Here is a 13,039-nt window from a genome sequence, read left to right on the forward strand (position 1 = left end):
TATTTCTGCAGAAGCATGAGATGGATGCAGAATTGGCACTCACAGCTTTAGAGTTACTAACACAAGATTGCTGTTTTGTTGGTAGCAGCTGTGCATACATGGTCACGGGTCAGTACTGCTGCGGGACATAACCAATGTTGTTGTGAGGATAAGGGTTGTATTTGTGAATGAGTTAGGCATTTTCTTTCAAGGGAAGAAAGTTCCCCCCTGCAACTGGCCTCCCTCCTATGCTCCAGTCAGAAGGCATACTTTTTCTGACTGAGCATGGTGCTAATCACGCCAAGTTAGCGAATTTGATCCCAGTATTGGTCACTTTGTCAATTTGGGAAATATTTCTGCAGAAGCATGAGATTGATGCAGAATTCCCACCCACAGCTTTAGATTTACTATGACTAGTTTGCAGTTTTGTTGGAAGCAGCAGTCCATAAATGGTCACAGGTCAGTACTGCTGTGGGAAATGACCAATGAGATGCATTTAACCTGCTTTGTCCCAGTGCTACTTAAATGTGGTGCAGGCTACAAGTCAGTTTGAAGATAATTGTCATAATCGTGAATTTCCTTCAGATCACATTTAGTTTTTCTTTAGGTTGTTGTGAGGATAAGGGTTGTATTTGTGAATGAGTTAGGCATTTTTTTTCCAAGGGAAGAAAAAATCCCCCTGCAACTGGCCTCCCTCTTATGCTCCAGTCAGAAACACGGCTCTCAGCTGGCCGGTTAGCTCAGTTGGTTAGAGCGTGGTGCTAATAACGCCAAGGTCATGGGTTAGATCCCTGCATTGGTCACTTTGTCATTTTGGGAAATATTTCTGCAGAAGCATGAGATTGATGCAGAATTGGCACCCACAGCATTAGAATTACTAACACAAGATTGCTGTTTTGTTGGAAGCAGCTGTGCATACATGGTCACGGGTCAGTACTGCTGCGGGACATAACCAATGTTGTTGTGAGGATAAGGGTTGTATTTGTGAATGAGTTAGGCATTTTCTTTCAAGGGAAGTAAACTCCCCCCCGCAACTGGCCTCCCTCCTATGCTCCAGTCAGAAGGCGTACTTTTTCTGACTGAGCATGGTGCTAATCACGCCAAGTTAGCTAATTTGATCCCAGCATTGGCCACTTTGTCAATTTGGGAAATATTTCTGCAGAAGCATGAGATTGATGCAGAATTCCCACCCACAGCTTTAGATTTACTATGACTAGTTTGCTGTTTTGTTTCAAGCAGCAGTCCATAAATGGTCACGGGTCAGTACTGCTGCGGCACTTCCAATGAGATGCATTTAACCTTCTTTGTCCCAGTTCTACTTAAATGTGATGCAGGCCACAAGTCAGTTTGAAGATAATTGTCATATTCATGAATTTCCTTCAGATCAAATGTAGTTTTTCTTTAGGTTGTTGTGAGGATAAGGGTTTTATGTGTGAATGAGTTAGGCATTTTTTTTCCAAGGGAAAAAGACTCTCAGTTGGCCGGTTAGCTCAGTTGGTTAGAGAGTGGTGCTAATAACGCCAAGGTCACGGGTTTGATCCCCGTATTGGCCACTTTGTCATTTTGGGAAATATTTCTGCAGAAGCATGAGATGGATGCAGAATTGGCACTCACAGCTTTAGAGTTACTAACACAAGATTGCTGTTTTGTTGGTAGCAGCTGTGCATACATGGTCACGGGTCAGTACTGCTGCGGGACATAACCAATGTTGTTGTGAGGATAAGGGTTGTATTTGTGAATGAGTTAGGCATTTTCTTTCAAGGGAAGAAAGTTCCCCCCTGCAACTGGCCTCCCTCCTATGCTCCAGTCAGAAGGCATACTTTTTCTGACTGAGCATGGTGCTAATCACGCCAAGTTAGCGAATTTGATCCCAGTATTGGTCACTTTGTCAATTTGGGAAATATTTCTGCAGAAGCATGAGATTGATGCAGAATTCCCACCCACAGCTTTAGATTTACTATGACTAGTTTGCAGTTTTGTTGGAAGCAGCAGTCCATAAATGGTCACAGGTCAGTACTGCTGTGGGAAATGACCAATGAGATGCATTTAACCTGCTTTGTCCCAGTGCTACTTAAATGTGGTGCAGGCTACAAGTCAGTTTGAAGATAATTGTCATAATCGTGAATTTCCTTCAGATCACATTTAGTTTTTCTTTAGGTTGTTGTGAGGATAAGGGTTTTATGTGGAAATGAGTTAGGCATTTTTTTCCAAGGGAAGAAAAAATCCCTCTGCAACTGGCCTCCCTCTTATGCTCCACTCAGAAATATGCCTCTCAGCTGGCCGGTTAGAGCGTGGTGCTAATAACGCCAAGGTCACGGGTTCGATCCCCGTATTGGCCACTTTGTCATTTTGGGAAATATTTCTGCAGATGCATGAGATTGATGCAGAATTGGCACTCACAGCTTTAGAGTTACTAACACAAGATTGCCGTTTTGTTGGAAGCAGCTGTGCATACATGGTCACGGGTCAGTACTGCTGTGGGAAATGACCAATGAGATGCATTTAACCTTCTTTGTCCCAGTGCTACTTAAATGTGATGCAGGCTACAAGTCAGTTTGAAGATAATTGTCATAATCATGAATTTCCTTCAGATCACATTTAGTTTTTCTTTAGGTTGTTGTGAGGATAAGGGTTTTATGTGTGAATGAGTTAGGCATTTTTTTTCCAATGGAAGAAAAAATCCCCCTGCAACTGGCCTCCCTCTTATGCTCCAGTCAGAAACAGGACTCTCAGCTGGCCGATTGGAGCGTGGTGCTAATAACGCCAAGGTCACGGGTTCGATCACTGTATTGGCCACTTTGTCATTTTGGGAAATATTTCTGCAGAAGCATGAGATTGATGCAGAATTGGCACTCACAGTTTTAGAGTTACTAACACAAGATTGCTGTTTTGTTGGAAGCAGTTGTGCATACATGGTCACGGGTCAGTACTGCTGCGGGACATAACCAATGTTGTTGTGAGGATAAGGGCTGTATTTGTGAATGAGTTAGGCATTTTCTTTCAAGGGAAGAAAGCTCCCCCCTGCAACTGGCCTCCCTCCTATGCTCCAGTCAGAAGGCATACTTTTTCTGACTGAGCATGGTGCTAATAACGCCAAGTTAGCGTTTTGATCCCTGTATTGGCCACTTTGTCAATTTGGGAAAAATGTATGCAGAAGCATTAGATTGATGCAGAATTCCCACCCACAGCTTTAGATTTACTATGACAAGTTTACTGTTTTGTTGGAAGCAGCAGTCCATAAATGGTCACAGGTCAGTACTGCTGTGGGAAATGACCAATGAGATGCATTTAACCTTCTTTGTCTCAGTACTACTTAAATGTGACGCAGGCCACACGTCAGTTTGAAGATAATTGTAATATTCATGAATTTCCTTCAGATCACATGGAGTTTTTCTTTAGGTTGTTGTGAGGATAAGGGTTGTATGTGTGAATGAGTTAGGCATTTTTTTTCCAAGGGAAGAAAAAATCCCCCTGCAACTGGCCTCCCTCTTATGCTCCAGTCACTTTATCTGACTGAGCATGGTGCTAATCACGCCAAGTTAGCGAATGTGATCCCAGTATTGGCCACTTTGTCAATTTGGGAAATATTTCTGCAGAAGCATGAGACTGATGCAGAATTCCCACCCAGAGCTTTAGATTTACTATGACTAGTTTGCTGTTTTGTTTCAAGCAGCAGTCCATAAATGGTCACGGGTCAGTACTGCTGCGGGACGTCCAATGAGATGCATTTAACCTTCTTTGTCCCAGTTCTACTTAAATGTGATTCAGGCCACAAGTCAGTTTGAAGATAATTGTAATATTCATGAATTTCCTTCAGATCACATGTAGTTTTCCTTTAGGTTGTTGTGAGGATAAGGGTTGTATTTGTGAATGAGTTAGGCATTTTTTTTCCAAGGGAAGAAAAAATCCCCCTGCAACCGGCCTCCCTCTTATGCTCCAGTCAGAAACACGGCGCTCAGTTGGTTAGAGCGTGGTGCTAATAATGCCAAGGTCATGGGTTCGATCCCTGTATTGGCCACTTTGTCATTTTGGGAAATATTCCTGCAGAAGCATGAGATTGATGCAGAATTGGCACCCACAGCATTAGAATTACTAACACAAGATTGCTGTTTTGTTGGAAGCAGCTGTGCATACATGGTCACGGGTCAGTACTGCTGCGGGACATAACCAATGTTGTTGTGAGGATAAGGGTTGTATTTGTGAATGAGTTAGGCATTTTCTTTCAAGGGAAGTAAACTCCCCCCTGCAACTGGCCTCCCTCCTATGCTCCAGTCAGAAGGCGTACTTTTTGTGACTGAGCATGGTGCTAATCACGCCAAGTTAGCGAATTTGATCCCAGCATTGGCCACTTTGTCAATTTGGGAAATATTTCTGCAGAAGCATGAGATTGATGCAGAATTCCCACCCACAGCTTTAGATTTACTATGACTAGTTTGCTGTTTTGTTTCAAGCAGCAGTCCATAAATGGTCATGGGTCAGTACTGCTGCGGCACTTCCAATGAGATGCATTTAACCTTCTTTGTCCCAGTTCTACTTAAATGTGATGCAGGCTACAAGTCAGTTTGAAGATAATTGTCATATTCATGAATTTCCTTCAGATCACATGTAGTTTTTCTTTAGGTTGTTGTGAGGATAAGGGTTTTATGTGTGAATGAGTTAGGCATTTTTTTTCCAATGGAAGAAAAAATCCCCCTGCAACTGGCCTCCCTCTTATGCTCCAGTCAGAAACAGGACTCTCAGCTGGCCGGTTAGAGCGTGGTGCTAATAACGCCAAGGTCACGGGTTCGATCCCGGTATTGGCCACTTTGTCATTTTGGGAAATATTTCTGCAGATGCATGAGATTGATGCAGAATTGGCACTCACAGCTTTAGAGTTACTAACACAAGATTGCTGTTTTGTTGGAAGCAGTTGTGCATACATGGTCACGGGTCAGTACTGCTGCGGGACATAACCAATTTTGTTGTGAGGATAAGGGCTGTATTTGTGAATGAGTTAGGCATTTTCTTTCAAGGGAAGAAAGCTCCCCCCTGCAACTGGCCTCCCTCATATGCTCCAGTCAGAAGGCATACTTTTTCTGACTGAGCATGGTGCTAATAACGCCAAGTTAGCGTATTTGATCCCTGTATTGGCCACTTTGTCAATTTGGGAAAAATGTCTGCAGAAGCATTAGATTGATGCAGAATTCCCACCCACAGCTTTAGATTTACTATGACAAGTTTACTGTTTTGTTGGAAGCAGCAGTCCATAAATGGTCACAGGTCAGTACTGCTGTGGGAAATGACCAATGAGATGCATTTAGCCTTCTTTGTCCCAGTTCTACTTAAATGTGATGCAGGCTACAAGTCAGTTTGAAGATAATTGTCATATTCATGAATTTCCTTCAGATCACATGTAGTTTTTCTTTAGGTTGTTGTGAGGATAAGGGTTTTATGTGTGAATGAGTTAGGCATTTTTTTTCCAATGGAAGAAAAAATCCCCCTGCAACTGGCCTCCCTCTTATGCTCCAGTCAGAAACAGGACTCTCAGCTGGCCGGTTAGAGCGTGGTGCTAATAACGCCAAGGTCACGGGTTCGATCCCCGTATTGGCCACTTTGTCATTTTGGGAAATATTTCTGCAGAAGCATGAGATTGATGCAGAATTGGCACTCACAGCTTTAGAGTTACTAACACAAGATTGCTGTTTTGTTGGAAGCAGCTGTGCATACATGGTCACGGGTCAGTACTGCTGCGGGACATAACCAATGTTGTTGTGAGGATAAGGGCTGTATTTGTGAATGAGTTAGGCATTTTCTTTCAAGGGAAGAAAACTCCCCCCTGCAACTGGCCTCCCTCCTATGCTCCAGTCAGAAGGCATACTTTTTCTGACTGAGCATGGTGCTAATAACGCCAAGTTAGCGTTTTGATCCCTGTATTGGCCACTTTGTCAATTTGGGAAAAATGTATGCAGAAGCATTAGATTGATGCAGAATTCCCACCCACAGCTTTAGATTTACTATGACAAGTTTACTGTTTTGTTGGAAGCAGCAGTCCATAAATGGTCACAGGTCAGTACTGCTGTGGGAAATGACCAATGAGATGCATTTAACCTTCTTTGTCTCAGTACTACTTAAATGTGACGCAGGCCACACGTCAGTTTGAAGATAATTGTAATATTCATGAATTTCCTTCAGATCACATGGAGTTTTTCTTTAGGTTGTTGTGAGGATAAGGGTTGTATGTGTGAATGAGTTAGGCATTTTTTTTCCAAGGGAAGAAAAAATCCCCCTGCAACTGGCCTCCCTCTTATGCTCCAGTCACTTTATCTGACTGAGCATGGTGCTAATCACGCCAAGTTAGCGAATGTGATCCCAGTATTGGCCACTTTGTCAATTTGGGAAATATTTCTGCAGAAGCATGAGACTGATGCAGAATTCCCACCCAGAGCTTTAGATTTACTATGACTAGTTTGCTGTTTTGTTTCAAGCAGCAGTCCATAAATGGTCACGGGTCAGTACTGCTGCGGGACGTCCAATGAGATGCATTTAACCTTCTTTGTCCCAGTTCTACTTAAATGTGATTCAGGCCACAAGTCAGTTTGAAGATAATTGTAATATTCATGAATTTCCTTCAGATCACATGTAGTTTTCCTTTAGGTTGTTGTGAGGATAAGGGTTGTATTTGTGAATGAGTTAGGCATTTTTTTTCCAAGGGAAGAAAAAATCCCCCTGCAACCGGCCTCCCTCTTATGCTCCAGTCAGAAACACGGCTCTCAGCTGGCCGGTGAGCTCAGTTGGTTAGAGCGTGGTGCTAATAATGCCAAGGTCATGGGTTCGATCCCTGTATTGGCCACTTTGTCATTTTGGGAAATATTTCTGCAGAAGCATGAGATTGATGCAGAATTGGCACCCACAGCATTAGAATTACTAACACAAGATTGCTGTTTTGTTGGAAGCAGCTGTGCATACATGGTCACGGGTCAGTACTGCTGCGGGACATAACCAATGTTGTTGTGAGGATAAGGGTTGTATTTGTGAATGAGTTAGGCATTTTCTTTCAAGGGAAGTAAACTCCCCCCTGCAACTGGCCTCCCTCCTATGCTCCAGTCAGAAGGCGTACTTTTTGTGACTGAGCATGGTGCTAATCACGCCAAGTTAGCGAATTTGATCCCAGCATTGGCCACTTTGTCAATTTGGGAAATATTTCTGCAGAAGCATGAGATTGATGCAGAATTCCCACCCACAGCTTTAGATTTACTATGACTAGTTTGCTGTTTTGTTTCAAGCAGCAGTCCATAAATGGTCACGGGTCAGTACTGCTGCGGCACTTCCAATGAGATGCATTTAACCTTCTTTGTCCCAGTTCTACTTAAATGTGATGCAGGCTACAAGTCAGTTTGAAGATAATTGTCATATTCATGAATTTCCTTCAGATCACATGTAGTTTTTCTTTAGGTTGTTGTGAGGATAAGGGTTTTATGTGTGAATGAGTTAGGCATTTTTTTTCCAATGGAAGAAAAAATCCCCCTGCAACTGGCCTCCCTCTTATGCTCCAGTCAGAAACAGGACTCTCAGCTGGCCGGTTAGAGCGTGGTGCTAATAACGCCAAGGTCACGGGTTCGATCCCCGTATTGGCCACTTTGTCATTTTGGGAAATATTTCTGCAGATGCATGAGATTGATGCAGAATTGGCACTCACAGCTTTAGAGTTACTAACACAAGATTGCTGTTTTGTTGGAAGCAGTTGTGCATACATGGTCACGGGTCAGTACTGCTGCGGGACATAACCAATGTTGTTGTGAGGATAAGGGCTGTATTTGTGAATGAGTTAGGCATTTTCTTTCAAGGGAAGAAAGCTCCCCCCTGCAACTGGCCTCCCTCATATGCTCCAGTCAGAAGGCATACTTTTTCTGACTGAGCATGGTGCTAATAACGCCAAGTTAGCGTATTTGATCCCTGTATTGGCCACTTTGTCAATTTGGGAAAAATGTCTGCAGAAGCATTAGATTGATGCAGAATTCCCACCCACAGCTTTAGATTTACTATGACAAGTTTACTGTTTTGTTGGAAGCAGCAGTCCATAAATGGTCACAGGTCAGTACTGCTGTGGGAAATGACCAATGAGATGCATTTAGCCTTCTTTGTCCCAGTTCTACTTAAATGTGATGCAGGCTACAAGTCAGTTTGAAGATAATTGTCATATTCATGAATTTCCTTCAGATCACATGTAGTTTTTCTTTAGGTTGTTGTGAGGATAAGGGTTTTATGTGTGAATGAGTTAGGCATTTTTTTTCCAATGGAAGAAAAAATCCCCCTGCAACTGGCCTCCCTCTTATGCTCCAGTCAGAAACAGGACTCTCAGCTGGCCGGTTAGAGCGTGGTGCTAATAACGCCAAGGTCACGGGTTCGATCCCTGTATTGGCCACTTTGTCATTTTGGGAAATATTTCTGCAGAAGCATGAGATTGATGCAGAATTGGCACTCACAGCTTTAGAGTTACTAACACAAGATTGCTGTTTTGTTGGAAGCAGCTGTGCATACATGGTCACGGGTCAGTACTGCTGCGGGACATAACCAATGTTGTTGTGAGGATAAGGGCTGTATTTGTGAATGAGTTAGGCATTTTCTTTCAAGGGAAGAAAACTCCCCCCTGCAACTGGCCTCCCTCCTATGCTCCAGTCAGAAGGCATACTTTTTCTGACTGAGCATGGTGCTAATAACGCCAAGTTAGCGTTTTGATCCCTGCATTGGCCACTTTGTCAATTTGGGAAAAATGTATGCAGAAGCATTAGATTGATGCAGAATTCCCACCCACAGCTTTAGATTTACTATGACAAGTTTACTGTTTTGTTGGAAGCAGCAGTCCATAAATGGTCACAGGTCAGTACTGCTGTGGGAAATGACCAATGAGATGCATTTAACCTTCTTTGTCTCAGTACTACTTAAATGTGACGCAGGCCACACGTCAGTTTGAAGATAATTGTAATATTCATGAATTTCCTTCAGATCACATGGAGTTTTTCTTTAGGTTGTTGTGAGGATAAGGGTTGTATGTGTGAATGAGTTAGGCATTTTTTTTCCAAGGGAAGAAAAAATCCCCCTGCAACTGGCCTCCCTCTTATGCTCCAGTCACTTTATCTGACTGAGCATGGTGCTAATCACGCCAAGTTAGCGAATGTGATCCCAGTATTGGCCACTTTGTCAATTTGGGAAATATTTCTGCAGAAGCATGAGACTGATGCAGAATTCCCACCCACAGCTTTAGATTTACTATGACTAGTTTGCTGTTTTGTTTCAAGCAGCAGTCCATAAATGGTCACGGGTCAGTACTGCTGCGGGACGTCCAATGAGATGCATTTAACCTTCTTTGTCCCAGTTCTACTTAAATGTGATTCAGGCCACAAGTCAGTTTGAAGAAATTTGTAATATTCATGAATTTCCTTCAGATCACATGTAGGTTTCCTTTAGGTTGTTGTGAGGATAAGGGTTGTATTTGTGAATGAGTTAGGCATTTTTTTTCCAAGGGAAGAAAAAATCCCCCTGCAACTGGCCTCCCTCTTATGCTCCAGTCAGAAACACGGCTTTCAGCTGGCCGGTGAGCTCAGTTGGTTAGAGCGTGGTGCTAATAACGCCAAGGTCATGGGTTCGATCCCTGTATTGGCCACTTTGTCATTTTGGGAAATATTTCTGCAGACGCATGAGATTGATGCAGAATTGGCACCCACAGCATTAGAATTACTAACACAAGATTGCTGTTTTGTTGGAAGCAGCTGTGCATACATGGTCACGGGTCAGTACTGCTGCGGGACATAACCAATGTTGTTGTGAGGATAAGGGTTGTATTTGTGAATGAGTTAGGCATTTTCTTTCAAGGGAAGTAAACTCCCCCCTGCAACTGGCCTCCCTCCTATGCTCCAGTCAGAAGGCTTACTTTTTGTGACTGAGCATGATGCTAATCACGCCAAGTTAGCGAATTTGATCCCAGCATTGGCCACTTTGTCAATTTGGGAAATATTTCTGCAGAAGCATGAGATTGATGCAGAATTCCCACCCACAGCTTTATATTTACTATGACTAGTTTGCTGTTTTGTTGGAAGCAGCAGTCCATAAATGGTCACAGGTCAGTACTGCTGTGGGAAATGACCAATGAGATGCATTTAACCTTCTTTGTCCCAGTTCTACTTAAATGTGATGCAGGCTAAAAGTCAGTTTGAAGATAATTGTCATATTCGTGAATTTCCTACAGATCACATGTAGTTTTTCTTTAGGTTGTTGTGAGGATAAGGGTTTTATGTGTGAATGAGTTAGGTATTTTTTTTCCAAGGGAAGAAAAAGTCCCCCTGCAACTGGCCTCCCTCTTATGCTCCAGTCAGAATAATGCCTCTCAGCTGGCCGTTTAGCTCAGTTGGTTAGAGCATGGTGCTAATAACGCCAAGGTCACGGGTTTGATCCCCGTATTGGCCACTTTGTCATTTTGGGAAATATTTCTGCAGAAGGATGAGATTGATGCACAATTGGCACTCACAGCTTTAGAGTTACTAACACAAGATTGCTGTTTTGTTGGAAGCAGCTGTGCATACATAGTCACGGGTCAGTACTGCTGCGGACATAACTAATGTTGTGAGGATAAGGGTTGTATTTGTGAATGAGTTAGGCATTTTCTTTCAAGGGAAGAAAACTCCCCCCTGCAACTGGCCTCCCTCCTATGCTCCAGTCAGAAGGCATACTTTTTCTGACTGAGCATGGTGCTAATCACGCCAAGTTAGCGAATTTGATCCCAGTATTGGCCACTTTGTCAATTTGGGAAATATTTCTGCAGAAGGATGAGATTGATGCAGAATTCCCACCCACAGCTTTAGATTTACTATGACAAGTTTGCTGTTTTGTTGGAAGCAGCAGTCCATAAATGGTCACAGGTCAGTACTGCTGTGGGAAATGACCAATGAGATGCATTTAACCTTCTTTGTCCCAGTTCTACTTAAATGTGATGCAGGCTACAAGTCAGTTTGAAGATAATTGTCATATTCATGAATTTCCTTCAGATCACATGTAGTTTTTCTTTAGGTTGTTGTGAGGATAAGGGTTTTATGTGTGAATGAGTTAGGCATTTTTTTCCAAGGGAAAAAGACCCTCAGCTGGCTGGTTAGCTCAGTTGGTTAGAGCGTGGTGCTAATAACGCCAAGGTCACGGGTTCGATCCCCGTATTGGCCACTTTGTCATTTTGGGAAATATTTCTGCAGAAGGATGAGATTGATGCACAATTGGCACTCTCAGCTTTAGAGTTACTAACACAAGATTGCTGTTTTGTTGGAAGCAGCTGTGCATACATAGTCACGGATCAGTACTGCTGCGGACATAACTAATGTTTTTGTGAGGATAAGGGTTGTATTTGTGAATGAGTTAGGCATTTTCTTTCAAGGGAAGAAAACTCCCCCCTGCAACTGGCCTCCCTCCTATGCTCCAGTCAGAAGGCATACTTTTTCTGACTGAGCATGGTGCTAATCACGCCAAGTTAGCGGATTTGATCCCAGTATTGGCCACTTTGTCAATTTGGGAAATATTTCTGCAGAAGCATGAGATTGATGCAGAATTCCCACCCACAGCTTTAGATTTACTATGACAAGTTTGCTGTTTTGTTGGAAGCAGCAGTCCATAAATGGTCACAGGTCAGTACTGCTGTGGGAAATGACCAATGAGATGCATTTAACCTTCTTTGTCCCAGTTCTACTTAAATTGTGATGCAGGCTACAAGTCAGTTTGAAGATAATTGTCATATTCATGAATTTCCTTCAGATCACATGTAGTTTTTCTTTAGGTTGTTGTGAGGATAAGGGTTTTATGTGTGAATGACTTAGGCATTTTTTTTCCAAGGGAAGAAAAAATCCCCCTGCAACTGGCCTCCCTCTTATGCTCCAGTCAGAAACAGGACTCTTAGCTGGTCGGTTAGCTCAGTTGGTTAGAGCGTGGTGCTAATAACGCCAAGGTCACGGGTTCGATCCCCATATTGGCCACTTTGTCATTTTGGGAAATATTTCTGCAGAAGCATGAGATTGTTGCAGAATTGGCACTCACAGCTTTAGAGTTACTAACACAAGATTGCTGTTTTGTTGGAAGCAGCTGTGCATACATAGTCACGGGTCAGTACTGCTGCGGACATAACCAATGTTGTTGTGAGGATAAGGGTTGTATTTGTGAATGAGTTAGGCATTTTCTTTCAAGGGAAGAAAACTCCCCCCTGCAACTGGCCTCCCTCCCTTGCTCCAGTCAGAAGGCAAACTTTTTCTGACTGAGCATGGTGCTAATCACGCCAAGTTAGCGAATTTGATCCCAGTATTGGCCACTTTGTCAATTTGGGAAATATTTCTGCAGAAGCATGAGATTGATGCAGAACTCCCACCCACAGCTTTAGATTTACTATGACTAGTTTGCTATTTTGTTGGAAGCAGCAGTCCATAAATGGTCACAGGTCAGTACTGCTGTGGGAAATGACCAATGAGATGCATTTAACCTTCTTTGTCCCAGTTCTACTTAAATGTGATGCAGGCTACAAGTCAGTTTGAAGATAATTGTCATATTCATGAATTTCCTTCAGATCGCATGTAGTTTTTCTTTAGGTTGTTGTGAGGATAAGGGTTTTATGTGTGAATGAGTTAGGCATTTTTTTTCCGAGGGAAAAAGACTCTCAGCTGGCCGGTTAGCTCAGTTGGTTAGAGCGCGGTGCTAATAACGCCAAGGTCACGGGTTCGATCCCCGTATTGGCCACTTTGTCATTTTGGGAAATATTTCTGCAGAAGCATGAGATTGATGCAGAATTGGCACTCACAGCTTTAGAGTTACTAACACAAGATTGCTGTTTTGTTGGTAGCAGCTGTGCATACATGATCACGGGTCAGTACTGCTGCGGGACATAACCAATGTTGTTGTGAGGAAAAGGGTTGTATTTGTGAATGAGTTAGGCATTTTCTTTCAAGGGAAGAAAACTACCCCCTGCAACTGGCCTCCCTCCTATGCTCCAGTCAGAAGGCATACTTTTTCTGACTGAGCATGGTGCTAATCACGCCAAGTTAGCGAATTTGATCCCAGT

At 43.0% G+C, this 13,039-nt stretch overlaps 4 non-coding genes across 4 annotated transcripts; all 4 read left to right on the plus strand.

Annotated features, from left to right (window-relative positions):
• Positions 1–10,345: 10,345 nt before the first annotated feature.
• On the plus strand, positions 10,346–10,419 carry TRNAI-AAU (transfer RNA isoleucine (anticodon AAU)). Its single transcript has one exon. It is a non-coding gene; the product is annotated as a tRNA-Ile (tRNA).
• A 673-nt stretch (positions 10,420–11,092) lies between these two features.
• On the plus strand, positions 11,093–11,166 carry TRNAI-AAU (transfer RNA isoleucine (anticodon AAU)). The gene has a single exon. It is a non-coding gene; the product is annotated as a tRNA-Ile (tRNA).
• A 726-nt stretch (positions 11,167–11,892) lies between these two features.
• TRNAI-AAU (transfer RNA isoleucine (anticodon AAU)) lies at positions 11,893–11,966 on the plus strand. The gene has a single exon. It is a non-coding gene; the product is annotated as a tRNA-Ile (tRNA).
• Positions 11,967–12,643: 677 nt separating this feature from the next.
• TRNAI-AAU (transfer RNA isoleucine (anticodon AAU)) lies at positions 12,644–12,717 on the plus strand. The gene has a single exon. It is a non-coding gene; the product is annotated as a tRNA-Ile (tRNA).
• Positions 12,718–13,039: the final 322 nt, after the last annotated feature.

This window comes from Ambystoma mexicanum, chromosome 1p (assembly GCF_040938575.1).
Source record: "Ambystoma mexicanum isolate Mex_15411 chromosome 1p, UKY_AmexF1_1, whole genome shotgun sequence".
NCBI classification, from domain to species: domain Eukaryota; kingdom Metazoa; phylum Chordata; class Amphibia; order Caudata; family Ambystomatidae; genus Ambystoma; species Ambystoma mexicanum.